Raw genomic sequence first — 13,482 nt, 5'->3', positions numbered from 1 at the left:
TGAGAGGAGACAAGGTTAAGGGGGATACATGCGGAAAATACTTTACACAGAGGGTGGCAAGTGACTGGAAGGCGTTGACGGCAGAAGTAGTAGAGGCAGGTATGGTAGATTCATTTAAGGTGTGTCTGGACAGATGCATGAGTTAGTGGGGAGCAGAGGGATACAGATGCTTAGGAGTTGGGCAATAGGTTTAGTTAGTGGATTTGGATTGGCACAGGCTTGGAGGGCCAAAGGGCCTGTTCCTGGGCTGTAAATGTTTTTTGTTCTTCTTTGTTCTTTGACTACAAAGCAGAACGCAGCAGGATAGCAGCAAAAACGAGATGCCTTTTTTAAGCCAACCCCCAAGAAGCATTCTGAAGACAATGAAGTAGGAGAAAGTGAGGACTGCAGATGCTGGAGACCAGAGTCGAAAAGTGTGGTGCTGGAAAAGCGCAGCAGGCCAGGCAGCATCCAAGATGCAGGAGAATCGACCTTTCGGGCATAAGCCCTTCTTCAGGAAAGGTGTGCCAAGCGGGCTGAGATAAAGGGTGGGGGGGGGGGGGGGGGGGGGGTGCGGAGGAATACAATAGGTGGAAGGAGGTGAGGGTGAGGGTAATAGGCCGAAGAGGGGGTGGGGGGGGAAGAGGTCGGGAAGAAGATTGCAGGTCAAGAAGGCGGTGCTGAATCCTGGGGTTGGAACTGAGATAAGGCGGGGGGAGGGGAAATGAGGAAACTGGAGAAATCTACATTCATCCCTTGTGGTTGGAGGGTTCCTAGGTGGAAGATGAGGCGCTCTTCCTCCATTCCTAGGTGGAAGATGAATGCCTCATCTTCTGCCTAGGAACCCTCCAACCACAAGGGATGAATGTAGATTTCTCCAGCTTCCTCATTTCCCCTCCCCCCGCCTTATCTCAGTCCCATCCCCTGGATTCAGCACCACCGTCTTGCTCTGCAATCTTCTTCCCAACCTCTCCGCCCCCACCCCTTCTCTGGCCTATCACCCTCACCTCCTTCCACCTTCCTCCCCCAAATTTCTCCCCCCCCCCCCACCCCACCCTTTATCTCAGCCCGCTTGGCACACCAGCCTTATTCCTGAAGAAGGGCTTATGCCCGAAACGTCGATTCTCCTGCTCCTCGGATGCTGCCTGGCTTCCAGCACCACACTTTTCAACTGAGGCCATCCACTTCTGGATTAAATATTTCCTTTCGCTGTAACCCTGCACCCAGAACTGCACCTGAAAGTAATAGGATGCTGATGATGACCCTCAGCCTGTCTCAATACAGCACTCTAACACAGCAAACTCAGAAACCCCCTAAAGTATTATATTTCATTAAAACATATGATTTTAACATTTACTTAGACGGTGTAAATGTAGACAATAATTGCTTTTACTTCATTTGTAATTGTTAGTTTTATTCCTCCATAACTATATAAGTAATCAACATTTTCCTGAAAATTGTCAAAGAAGATAATTATCTCAGAACATGCTACTTGAAATTTCAGGTGAAAATGAGGACTGGAAATTGGACTCAAGATTAAAGTGTTGCTGGAAAAGCACAGCAGGTCAGGCAGCATCCGAGGAACAGGAAAATTGAAGTTTCAGGCAGGAGCCCTTCATCAGGAATGAGGCTGGGAGACTTCGGGGTGGAGAGATAAGTCTATTTCAGTTTGAGCAACCACCAAAACACAAACAACAAAAATATATGTGAATATCTAATATCTAATTCAAAAAGTCAATGATTTTGTTTCAAAATATATTGTTAAAATATAACTAATTTTTAAATAGCGCTTCTAGTTTAACATGAATATGTGCATATGTATTAGTGTATGCATGTGTATGTGACTGTGTGCAATTCTAAATGCTGCATATGAATACCTAGTAGAGTGTCATGGGGATCAGTGCTGGGCTTACAATTACTTAAGAGTATATATTAATGTCTTTGGTGAATAAAGTGCATGTACTATAGCTAAGTTTGCGGATGACAAAAATAAATGGAAAGGCAAGTGCTGAGGATGATACAGAAGAGTCTGCAAAGGGATATAGACAGGTTAAGTGAATGAGCTAAAACTTGGCAGATGGAATATAATGTGGTAAAATATTGCAGGAAGTCTGGAGGAGGTGGTGATTTAAATGAGGAAAGACTGCAGAAAATTGCAGCACAGAGCGATTTCGATGTCCCTGTGCATAAATCACAAAAGCAGTGATTGTAATGAGGTCAGCCAGATAGACCTCATAAAACAGGAGTTCCTTGTCTGGGGTTGTTAACCTGATCCAATCAGAGAGTCCCGGCTGATAGATATAAACAGGAGAGTTACTACTGCTAGGCCGTAGTGTTATGGAAATTATAAAAAAAACTAAAAAAGGGGAAAAAAAATAAATAAAGGGAGAGTCAGATGTTCTGCTCTCTTCTGGATTTGAGGGAGCTGGATCAATGTTAAATACTGTTCAAGTGTAACTAAAGGGTGACTTGATGATCGGATACCAGCCTCTGTGAAGTCATTTCAGCTAACCTCCTAGTTCAGCAGGTAATAGGGAAAGCAAATAGAATATTGGCCATTATTTCAAAGGAAATGGGGTATAAAAAATAGAAGTCTTACTAAAACAATACAAGGCACTAATCAGACCAAACCTGGAATACTGGAAAGAGTTTTGGCCCCTGATCCAATGAAAGACATACTGATATTGGAGACAGTCCAGACAAGGTTCACAAGGTTGATCCTGGATATGGAGGGATTTTCTTATGAGAGGTTGAATATGTTGGGCTTGTACTCATGAAAGTTTAGAAAAATGAGGAGAACCATTATTGAAATATAAAAGATTCTTAGAGGATGTGGTAGGGTAGACGCAGAAAGGTTGGTTCTGTCCCCTTGTGGGAGAGTCTAGACCCAGAGAGCAATCTCAAAGTAAAGGGTTGCCCATTTAAGCCAGAGGTGAAGAGGAATTTCTTCTTTTAGAGAGAATAGTGAATCTGTGGAATTCTTTAGCACAGAGGGCTTTAGGGACTGTATTGTAAAGTATATTCATGGCTGAAGTAGGCAGATTTTTAATGAGTAAGGGAATCAAGGGTTAGGAGAAAAGGCAGGAAGTGGAGTAGTGGATTATTAAATCAGCCATAGTCTCATTGAATGGGAGAGCAGACTTGATGGGCTCAATAGCCTGCTTCTGCTCTGACGTCTTATGGTCTTATAACAGGAGTCAGTCAGACAAACCCTTAACACTATTCAGCCGTTCTATTAAATTAGACTACTGCTGATCTTTTACATCAATTCCATTTTTTTACCCTGTCCCATGTTCCTGAAGTTCCAGAGTGGTAAGAATTATGATGAATGAACTACTGGGCCTGAACGTTCCTAGGCCTTGATCCTGACCCTGCTCTTTTATAGTTTGGGAGATATAAAATTATGATGCCCCTAGTGTTATACAGCAGACGTTGACCACTCTGAGAACTAAAACTGAAATACCCAGAAAGCCTCACCCTATAATCTGTAAAAGGAGTGTGAACAGTGTGCAGCCTGCTTTCGCGCAACTTCTAGTAATTGAAAAAAAAATCCTTGGCACTCCCTTTAAAATCACAAGTAACAATTTATTTATCTAACTCTAACCGTGAACAAATTAACTATTAACAAACTGAGTAAAACCCTTCTAACGACGACTCTATGACGAATTATTCCCAAATTTAAAAAAATAGAATTTAGTCCCTCAAAATTACCACCAGGTTACCTGTTTTTCAGAATATTCTGTATCTTCTCCGTCGATTCGTCTGTCAGGAATTCTAACTAGTTGTGCTATTGGTATCAATGTTATTTAGAAGGTAGTTTTTCTAAGACATAGAGGAGGCTGTGAGAGCCAGCAAGTCTCTCTCAAGGGCTGAGGGCCTTTAGCTCTGGTAGATTGCTCTGGAGTCTTTGTCCAACTGCCCCCTTCTTTTATACACTTGATGACATATCAATATTTCTTACAATAGGATTGGTTTTATGTTGTCAAACCTATCAGATTTAAATTTAATAGATTTTTGGTATCTAGTTACCTAGTTGCCTTAGTTTTTACTTAGACAACTAAGCCTGTTGTCTTAGTAAAAAATGCTGCTTGGCCTGCTAACTGTATGGCCTTTCGATACAAATGTTTCAATTTGGGTGCTCTCTATGTACTAGTAAACCTTCAAGCTGCAGCTCACAGACACCCATTTTAAATTGCTATGCACAGAAAAAGCACATGATCTTTTAAAGTGACCATGCAATGCCTTCCCCCAGCATTTTACTAAACACCAAATTCTAACTTCCTGCCTCCCAATCTATAAGTACTGTACCCAACTTTGCAACATTAGTTTGAAGTGGACAATCAATCACACCCCTGATATCATAGAATCCCTACCGTGCAGAAAGAGGCCATTCAGCCCATCGAGCGTGCCCCAACGCTCCAAAGAACATCCCGCCACCATAGCTTATCCACTAGCCTGTATATTTTTGGATAGTGGGAGGAAGCCGAAGCAACTGGCAGAAAACCATACATACAGAGGGAGAATATGTCAACTTCACACAGTCACCCAAGGTAGGAATCAAACCCAGTCCTATGCACTATGAGGCAACAGTGCAAACCATTATACCACCGTGCTGCCCATATAGCATTTCTTCTTGATTTGCAAACCTTATCCTGAAAAATCATCTGAAGGAAATTATACTGTTTTAGAAAATGACATGGTTCAGTTGTGCATACTGGTACTGAGCGACTAATATGGAAGTTTGGATTAATAATCTAGAAACGACAAGATAAATTCAGCTCTTTGCACATCTACAAAGTGATAAAAGGTGCTTTGGACAGTGTTATCAATTAGCACCTATTCATCAATAACTTGCTCACAATGTTTGGTGTAGCTTCTCCCAGGTCCACTTGGCTCCAGGTCTCATTAAAGCCTTAGTCCAAAGATGGGGAAAAAGTGTTAATGTCAAACTGCCATTGATACCAGGGTATCATTTGACAAGAACAGGAATCTGTAGCATAATAGAGTTCCCCATAACGGATTAACTGTATTAGTCCACGAGAAGAAAATGGAGGATTTGAGCTATAGGGAGAGGCTGAACAGGCTGGGGCTGTTTTCCCTGCAGTGTCGGAGGCTGAAGGATGACCTTATAGAGGTTTATAAAATCATGAGGGGCATGGGTAAGGTAAATAGACAAAGTCTTTTCCCAGGGGTGGGGGAGTCCAGAACTAGAGGGCATAGGTTTAGGGTGAGACGGAAAAATATAAGAGACCTGAGGGGCAACATTTTCACACAGAGGGTGGCCTGTGTGTGTGTGGAATGGGCTAGTACAATTGCAACATTTAAAAGGCATCTGGATGAGTATATGAATGGGGAGGATTTGGAGGGATATGGGCCGGGTGCCGGCAGGTGGAACTAGATTGGGTTGGGATATCTGGTCGCCATGGATGGGTTGGACTGAAGGGTCTGTTTCCGTGCTGTTCATTTCTATGAGTCTATGATTGGATAGGCTACGAGAAAGTTACACACAGGAAAGTTGGTATGAAAGTGTTCTTATAAATTTAATTATTTTAGAATAAAGTAAGAGCATCTAGTGGCTAGCTTTGAGTTATTGAAACTACTCCAACCCAACAATATATAATCAAATGACAGAGCAGATTCAAGGGTCTATTTAGCCTTCTGCTCCCACCTCATAAGTTTGTTCACAATGTATCAACTCACTTCTCAAGACAAGCAATAAATGTCTTCCCAGCTAAAACTGTCTAAATTAGGATCTTAGACTCTGATTTCTCCTGCTCAATATTCCATATGCAGCTTTATTTCAGCCTGGTACATCATTTAGCCTACTCATACTGAGACTCAATATAGGAATATTCTGTCGGATACAGGAACATTCAAGGTCATTACAGGTAAGGATTGAATTGCTGGATCTGTGAAATTCTCACCACAGACTTCTGTGCAGTGGTAAGGAGATCCAACTAAATTTGTCAAACTTCCAGGTTACAGGCCATATTTGCACTCTCCTAAATATTTGTGCCACTAAACATAGTCGATTTTTTAAATGAAAAAAAAATCTATGGTACTGAGTTGGCACAATCTAACTCACTCTGTTAAATCATTTACAACGCAGTATAAAACTTAAACTAGAATTAATAGATGATCAAACAGGCCTAAATCATTGGAAAAAGAATGACCCAACCACAGTAAATGGTGAAACACCCCATTCACGGAACACTATTACAACAAGTTAAAAATACAAACATGATTAATGCCTCTGGAGCTCTTAATGGTGTTGAACAATTGCAGGGCTGGTTTTTCACAACACGTTTCAAAAATATGAATGAATCCAACGAAAGATACATTCTTCCAAAAAAAAACCCTGAAATGGCTATATTCTACACACTGTATAAAATCATCAAAATGAAGTGAAAACACTCCTCACTCATTCTCGCAGAAATTTCACTTAGATTTTTAAAATTTCACGCGACTGAATATTGTAATTGCAAGATTCGGTCTTTAAATAAAAAAAACTTTTATTTTTAACATCGAGGAGTTAACTTTAACTGACCTGGAGAAAGAGGTTTATTTATAATCAGTGCACTGCAGCTTCTCACCCAGCGGCTGGTAACATCAGGGGATTGTTAGGCCAGGCTCTGATTCGGATGATGAGCATTAAAGTGAAAACAAAAATAAAACCTTTCTGTTATGATCTCCCGCTCGCCCCAATTCACGCTCATTCCATGTCCCAAACAACTTTTCCACAGCCCTCTCACACACAGCCTGATTCCAAACTGGTCGCTCAACCAGCACCAGTTAATAATTCACTGCGGAGACAAAATAGATTGTATAAGGAAACCAATCAATCACAGAATTCAAAAGATCCAAATTCACATTCATATATATATATATATATATAGCTTCACGAAGAAATGTTTCAGATTAATGGACTATAATTGTGGGACAGATATCCAGTAATGAATGCCGCACAAGTGCCCAGTCATCATAAAAACTAGGTCAGGATAATCCACCATTCTGGATTCGTGGTGCTGGAAGAGCACAGCAGTTCAGGCAGCATCCGAGGAGCTCAGGTATTTGCCTGAAATGTCGATTTGACTGCTCCTCGGATGCTGCCTGAACTGCTGTGCTCTTCCAGCACCACGAATCCAGAGTCTGGTTTCCAGCATCTGCAGTCATTGTTTTTACCAGGATAATCCACCAGTTTAACCCACCCCTCCTGACGTGCAGTGAGAGCAGTACAATGCCTGTTCCATGCCTGCTCTGTGTACCTGATTATAATGTGTAGTGCGGGGAAAGTCAAGTGCTAACTCTATTAGGCTAATGTTACAAGTAGTTCTTCTATAACACAATGGTTGTGTTCTTGTGCAGCCTTGCATTATAGGAAAGTTGCGCTTTAGAAAGAGCGCTGAAAGTGTTGGCATGTAATCACATCACAGCCGGCACATGTTTTAAACGTTTGTGCTTTAGAAAGTGTCCCCAACTCGTCATTCACATGACAGTGAATTTGGGTTAACGAAACCTGCATTATAGCAGAATGACCTGCACTGTTTTGTAACGCGGGGAATTCCTGCCAGCCCACAGGGGAGTGAGGGCCTATTATCAGCGGACTGTTAATCCAGCAACTCAGGTAATGTTTGGTAGACAAAAGCAGAAATTGCTGGAAAAGCTCAGCAGGTCTGGCAGCATCTGTGCAGAGAAATCAGAGTTAACGTTTCAGGTCCAGTGACCCTTCCAGTCCTTTTGGTTTCTATGTAATGATCTGGGGACCCCTGGGTTCAAATCCTTTATGGCAGATGGTGGAATTTGAATTAGATAAATATCTGGAATTAAGAGTCTAATGACGACCATGAATTGATTGTCAGGAAGAACGCACCTGTCCTTTCTGGAAGGAAATCTGCCATCCTTACCTGGTTTGGCCTACATGGGACTCCAGACCCACAGCTATGTGGTGGACTCTTAACAGCCCTCTGGGCAATTAGGGATGGGCAATAAATTCTGGACTAGTCAGCGGTGGCTTCATTCCATTAATGAACTTTAAAAAATTTATTTGCATTAATATTCAGCACCAAGAATGATGCATTCATAATGTGGTTTTCATGGAGTGCTGGTGTCAACAGAGTTCAGTCATGCACTGACTGTCGCAGCAACAAAAAGCAATTTCATTTATATAGCCCCAGTGATGCAAGTAAAATCATCCGAAGACCCTTCACAGGAATGTTATGAAACACAGTTTGACATCAAACCCCCATAAAGTCATATGTGACAATATTATGGCTTTAAGAGATGTATTTTGCCCTAGGTTTTTTTGGAAGAGAGGTTTTAAGGCAAAGGCATAGAGCAGGCTGCCAGAGCCACTAACGTAAACTGTTTGTAAGGCTTTTTTTTTTAGCAAATTCCACAGATTCACAATCCTTTGGGAGAAATAGTTTCTCCTCAACTCTGTTTTAAATTTGCTGCCCCTTATCCTCAGACTATGACCTGTCATCCTAGAATGCCCCACAGGAGGAAGCATCCACTCCACCTTTATTTTATCCATATCCTTTCTCATTTTGAATATCTCAATTTGATCTTCCCTTATCCTTCTAAATTCCAGAGAGTATAGGTGCAGCACTATAGTCAAAGATTGTTCACATATAAAGAAAAGGTGACTTGCTGATGGCATATCTGTCTCTATGGAGTTATAGCATAGGGTTTCAACAGCAGGAAACAGTTTAGTTCAATAATGTCCTCAAAAGAAAGAAATCTGCCATCCTTACCGAGCCTGGCTTACATATGACTCCAGACCCACAATAATGGGGTTGGCTGAGATTGTCTATATCAAATTTTCCAACAAACTTGAATAAAATTAAACCGGAGGAACCACCCTATCAGTGCAGACACGTCCACCAGACTTAAAAATCACATCAACATCAGTGGGTCAAAATTCTGGACCACTCAACCAAAAAAGCACAGGGAACTTGAAATTAAAACTGCAGGCATGGTGTGATTCAAATCAGGATTGTACTAGAGGCCATAATTGCTGATTTCAGAGGGTACGGAGACAGGAAAGGACCAAATTGATATATAGATTAGATTGATTTGGAAACAAAGGTAGTTCCTGGACTGACAATGCAACAACACTGGTCAGAGCAGGGTAATGGGTGATTGGGATCTGATGTGGGCAGCAGGGTATCTGAGCTGATGTATACAGAGGACAGAAGGTGCAAACCAGGCAGAATTACATTAGGATAGAGTCTAATACCTAAAGGACATAGATTCATACAGTCATTTGGCAGGGAAACAGCCCCTTCAGTCCAACCAGTCTATGCCAACCATGTTCCAAAACCAAAATAGTCCAAATTCCTGCATTTGGCCAATATCCCTCCAAACCTTTCCTATTCATGAACTTATCCAAATATCTTTTAAATGTTGTATTTGTACCTGCATCTAACATGTCCACTTCGCTCTGCAGACTCGTCATCCTCACCACTTGTCTTTCCACCTACTTTTGTGTCATCCACAAACTTGGTAAGAGTACTTCCATTTTATTAATGTATATTGTAAATAACTGGGCCCAGCAATAATCCCTGTGGCACTAATCCACACAAGCATGGTTGAGGGTTTCAGCTGCAGATCAACTGAGGCCAGGTAAACAGGCAATGTTTTGAGGTGTAAGAAGGAAATATTGGTTCAGGATTACATAGAAAGCCAAGGTTGTGATTGGAGTTGGGAGGTCATGTTGTGGTTATACAAGACATTGGTTAGACCACTTTTGGAATACTGCATGCAATTCTGGTCTCCCTCCTGTAGGAAGGATGTTGTGAAACTTGAAAGGGTTCAGAAAAGACTTACAAGGCTGAATAGGCTGGGACTGTTTTCCCTGGAGCATCGGAGGCTGAGGGGTGATTTTATAGAGGTTTATAAAATCATGAGGAGAATGGATAGGGCAAATGAACAAAGTATTTTTCCCAGGGTGGGGGAGTCCAGAACTCGAGGGCATAGGTTTAGGGTGAGAGGGGAAAGATATAAAAGGGACCTAAGGGGCAACGTTTTCACGCAGAGGGCGGTGCGTGTATGGAATGAGCTGCCAGAGGAAGGGGTAGAGGCTGGTACAATTACAACATTTAACAGGCACCTGGATGGGTGCATGAACAGGAAGGATTTAGAGGGATACGGGCCAAATGCTGACAAATGGGACTAGATTTATTTAGGATATCTGGTCGGCATGGACAAGTTAGACTGAAGGGTCTGTTTCCATGCTGTATATCTCTGCGACTTTGCATTTCCACTGGGATGGTGTGTTCAACCCTATCAAAGACAGTTGGCAGCTTGAGATGGAGTGGGGGGCGATCATTCACTGTGCTCACCGTGACACAGGTTGTCATTTGTGACTTTGATGTATACTGTTTCATTGCAGTGTTGGGTGGCAATCTGAATGGAGAGATTCACACATGGTATTGAGCAAAACATGGGCATGCATCCGTTACTGCTTCTAAGACAGAACATATTTACATGGCACCTTTTACATTCTGACCATATTCCAAAACTGCTTCACAGCCAACCGTCTTTTTAAGTTTTGTTTTAATGGGATATGGTGCCATTGGCAAGGCCTGGCATTTGATGCCCATCTCTAATCAGTCTTGAAAGGAGTGGCTTGCCAGGCTATTCTGGAAGGCAGCAAGAATCAACCACATTCCAGTGTGTCTATAGTCACATGTCAGTCAGACCAGGTAAAGGTCCTCCCCTAAAAGACATGACTCACCAGAGGAGATTTTATAACTACTGATGATAGTGTCATGTCACCATTCTGGAGAAAAGCTTTTAAATTCCAGCAGCTGCTGTAACAGGGTTTGAACATATGTCACTAGAACTTTGGCCTGGGAATCTCAAATACTCGGCAAAAGTAAGGACTGCAGATGCTGGTGATCAGAGTGGTGCTGGAAAAGCACAGCAGGTCAGGCAGCATCCAAGAGGCAGGAAAATCGACGTTTCGAGCAGGAGACCTTCATCAGGCTCTTGCCCGAAACGTCGATTTTCCTGCTCCTCAGATGCTGCCTGACCTGCTGTGCTTATCCAGCACCACTCTAATCCAGTCTCAAATACCTGTCAAGTGAAATGCTACAATGCCACCATCTTCCCCCAATTGTTTTTGAAGGTATTTAGACAATAGCAGAAACCCAATTTATATCCAACAAACAGGACTGAAAATAACCATTGTTTTGGCAATATCGATCCTGGGAATAATATGGGTCAGGCACCAGCAGACCTCACCTGCCCTTCTTCACTGATTGTCATGGAATGTTTCCCCATCCATTTGATTCAGTATGTGAGAGCTCCATTAACCGTGTTGTCTAAAAGGTGGCGCCTCCAACTGTGCAGCACTCCCTCAGTATGGTACCAATGTTTCAGCTTCGCTTTGGCTTGATGAGGTTTGAACCCACAAGTATCTGAGCGTTAGCTGCTGACAGAAGCTGTCACACAACTGAAAACAAATTGCCCTTTGAGTTCCCAAAGTAAAAACAGTAAGTACATCATAACTTGACAAAGTGGTCATTAGAAATTTAACGGATAATTGTAAATTTGTATTCCAGGTTGTGAGATCACCTGAGTACCGTGATGAGATTGTCTCTCTGTATTAGCGAGCTTTTCCTCTCCTGCCGGTTGATCGGTCCACGTTGCTATAGCACCGAGGAAATGATGTCACAGATATGTGAGTTCTATGTCACTATTATACCTCGTGTACTTGCACCTGTCACACTGCCTTGACTTTTTACAATGTGCTCACAATACAATAATAATAGTTTCTCAAAATTCTCTTAGAAGATAAATACAGAACAACCTCAATTATCCAAACAAGATGGGTGGGGAGTATTTTGTTCAGATAACTGATTGTTCAGATAACATGTTAAGGGACATTGAGATCTTGTTCGGATAATCTGAAATTCGGATAATTGACATTCGGATAACTGAGGTTGTTCTGGCAAATGTTTGTGTCTGCAATTCAACCCTTGGATCTTTTTGACAGTGTGAGATGACACTTGTTAGGCTGTCAGAGCTATACTTTAATGTTCAAAATGAACCATGTACTTTTACAGCACAGCAGACTATATATTTTCTTAACCTATCTCTGCCAGCACTTTAATCACAAAAAGACAATTCCACCGCCCACACTTTCTCCATAGGTCTGTGCCTTCCTCCTCTTCAAGTATTTATTTAGTCTATGAAATGAGTCTGTTTTATTTGATTCCCAAGCTGTTTGTATGTACCCAGTCACTAACATCTTTTCAGTCTGCTTTATCTTTGCCTTGATATATTATCTTCTTCTACCCATAAAAAACAGTAGTTATCTACCTGCTGGCTCTGCCAATTTCTCTCTGTCTTGCTGAAGTCCTTTTCTGTCAAACCTGTTGATATTCTATGGCATTTCAACAGTCAAGGATAAGCATTGGCACTTCCCTGTAGGATGGGCTGAGGAGCTGGAACATCCCACTACAACACCTTCACTGACAGGGAGGTGTAATTACCTTCACAAATTTACCTCAGTGAAAGTAGGAGTCCTGTGGAGAAGTGATAGAGTCCCTGCCTCTGAGCCAGGAGGCCTGGGCTCAAGTCCCTCCTGCTCTAGATGTGTGTCATAACACATTTGATCAGTTTGATTTAAAGGGGGAAAAAACTAATATAAATAGGTATTTAAATGGTGAAAATATTGGCGGTCCGGGACATTCAATCTTGGAATTTCAGGTGACCATCCTCCAAGGCGAACTTTGGGACGGGCAACAACAAAAAGTGGCCGAGCAGAGGCTGATAGCCAAGTTCGATACCCATGGGGAGGGCCTCAACCGGGACCTTGGGTTCATGGTCACACGACAGGTGACTCCATTGCACTACACACACACACACACACAAGCAAACAGACATTCCTACACGCTTACACATACACACATACACAGAAACAGACATTCCTACACACACACACACACGCAAACAGACATTCCTACACACGCAAACAGACATTCCTACACACACACTCCAACAGACACATGCACACTCCTACAGAGTCATACACTTACGCAGACCCTCTCTCAAATGTTCACACATACATTCCCACACTCACACATGCATTCTCTCAGAGGCTTATACCCCTTTACACTCACACACATCACACACTCTCTCACAGACACTCATAATCCCTGCCATCCCTCCCCACCCCCCCACCCCCCCCCACCCCCCCCCCCCCCCCACACACACACACACAAACACTTGCACACATACACATATAAGTTTGTGGGGTGAATTTGTACTTGCAGAATTACATTTTATTTTTCTCAGAAACTGCATGAATCCGTGTAAGATTCTGTAAAACTGTTTTTTTAGATTAGAATCAGTTTGACCACTGGGGCACAGACAGCCTCACACAGGACAGCTCACACCCTCAATACCTTATCTGGGCCGACATGACGCCAACTGTTAAAGTTCACTTGAGAATGTAACTTTTAAAAAAGTTCTGTGATTTACTGAAAACAATAT

The 13,482-nt window shown here is 42.3% G+C and overlaps 1 protein-coding gene across 2 annotated transcripts in view; it reads right to left on the bottom strand.

Moving 5' to 3' along the window:
• Positions 1–12,371, bottom strand: part of LOC140469152 (E3 ubiquitin-protein ligase MARCHF3) — a 31,220-nt gene extending 18,849 nt beyond the window's left edge. Inside the window, exons 1-2 of one of the 2 annotated variants that reach the window (XM_072565469.1) lie at positions 12,307–12,371; positions 6,527–6,782 (exon numbers count right to left, since the gene is read on the bottom strand). The gene's annotated coding sequence lies outside the window, so the exon portion shown is untranslated. The remainder of the gene's footprint in view (positions 1–6,526; positions 6,783–12,306) is intronic. The other variant, XM_072565470.1, reaches the window with a different exon arrangement.
• Between the last annotated feature and the right edge of the window lie 1,111 nt (positions 12,372–13,482).

Source organism: Chiloscyllium punctatum, chromosome 48 (genome assembly GCF_047496795.1).
Source record: "Chiloscyllium punctatum isolate Juve2018m chromosome 48, sChiPun1.3, whole genome shotgun sequence".
Taxonomy (NCBI): Eukaryota; Metazoa; Chordata; class Chondrichthyes; order Orectolobiformes; family Hemiscylliidae; genus Chiloscyllium; species Chiloscyllium punctatum.
The sequence above is the reverse complement of the archived record's forward strand: the minus strand, read 5'-3'. Positions and strand labels throughout refer to the sequence as shown.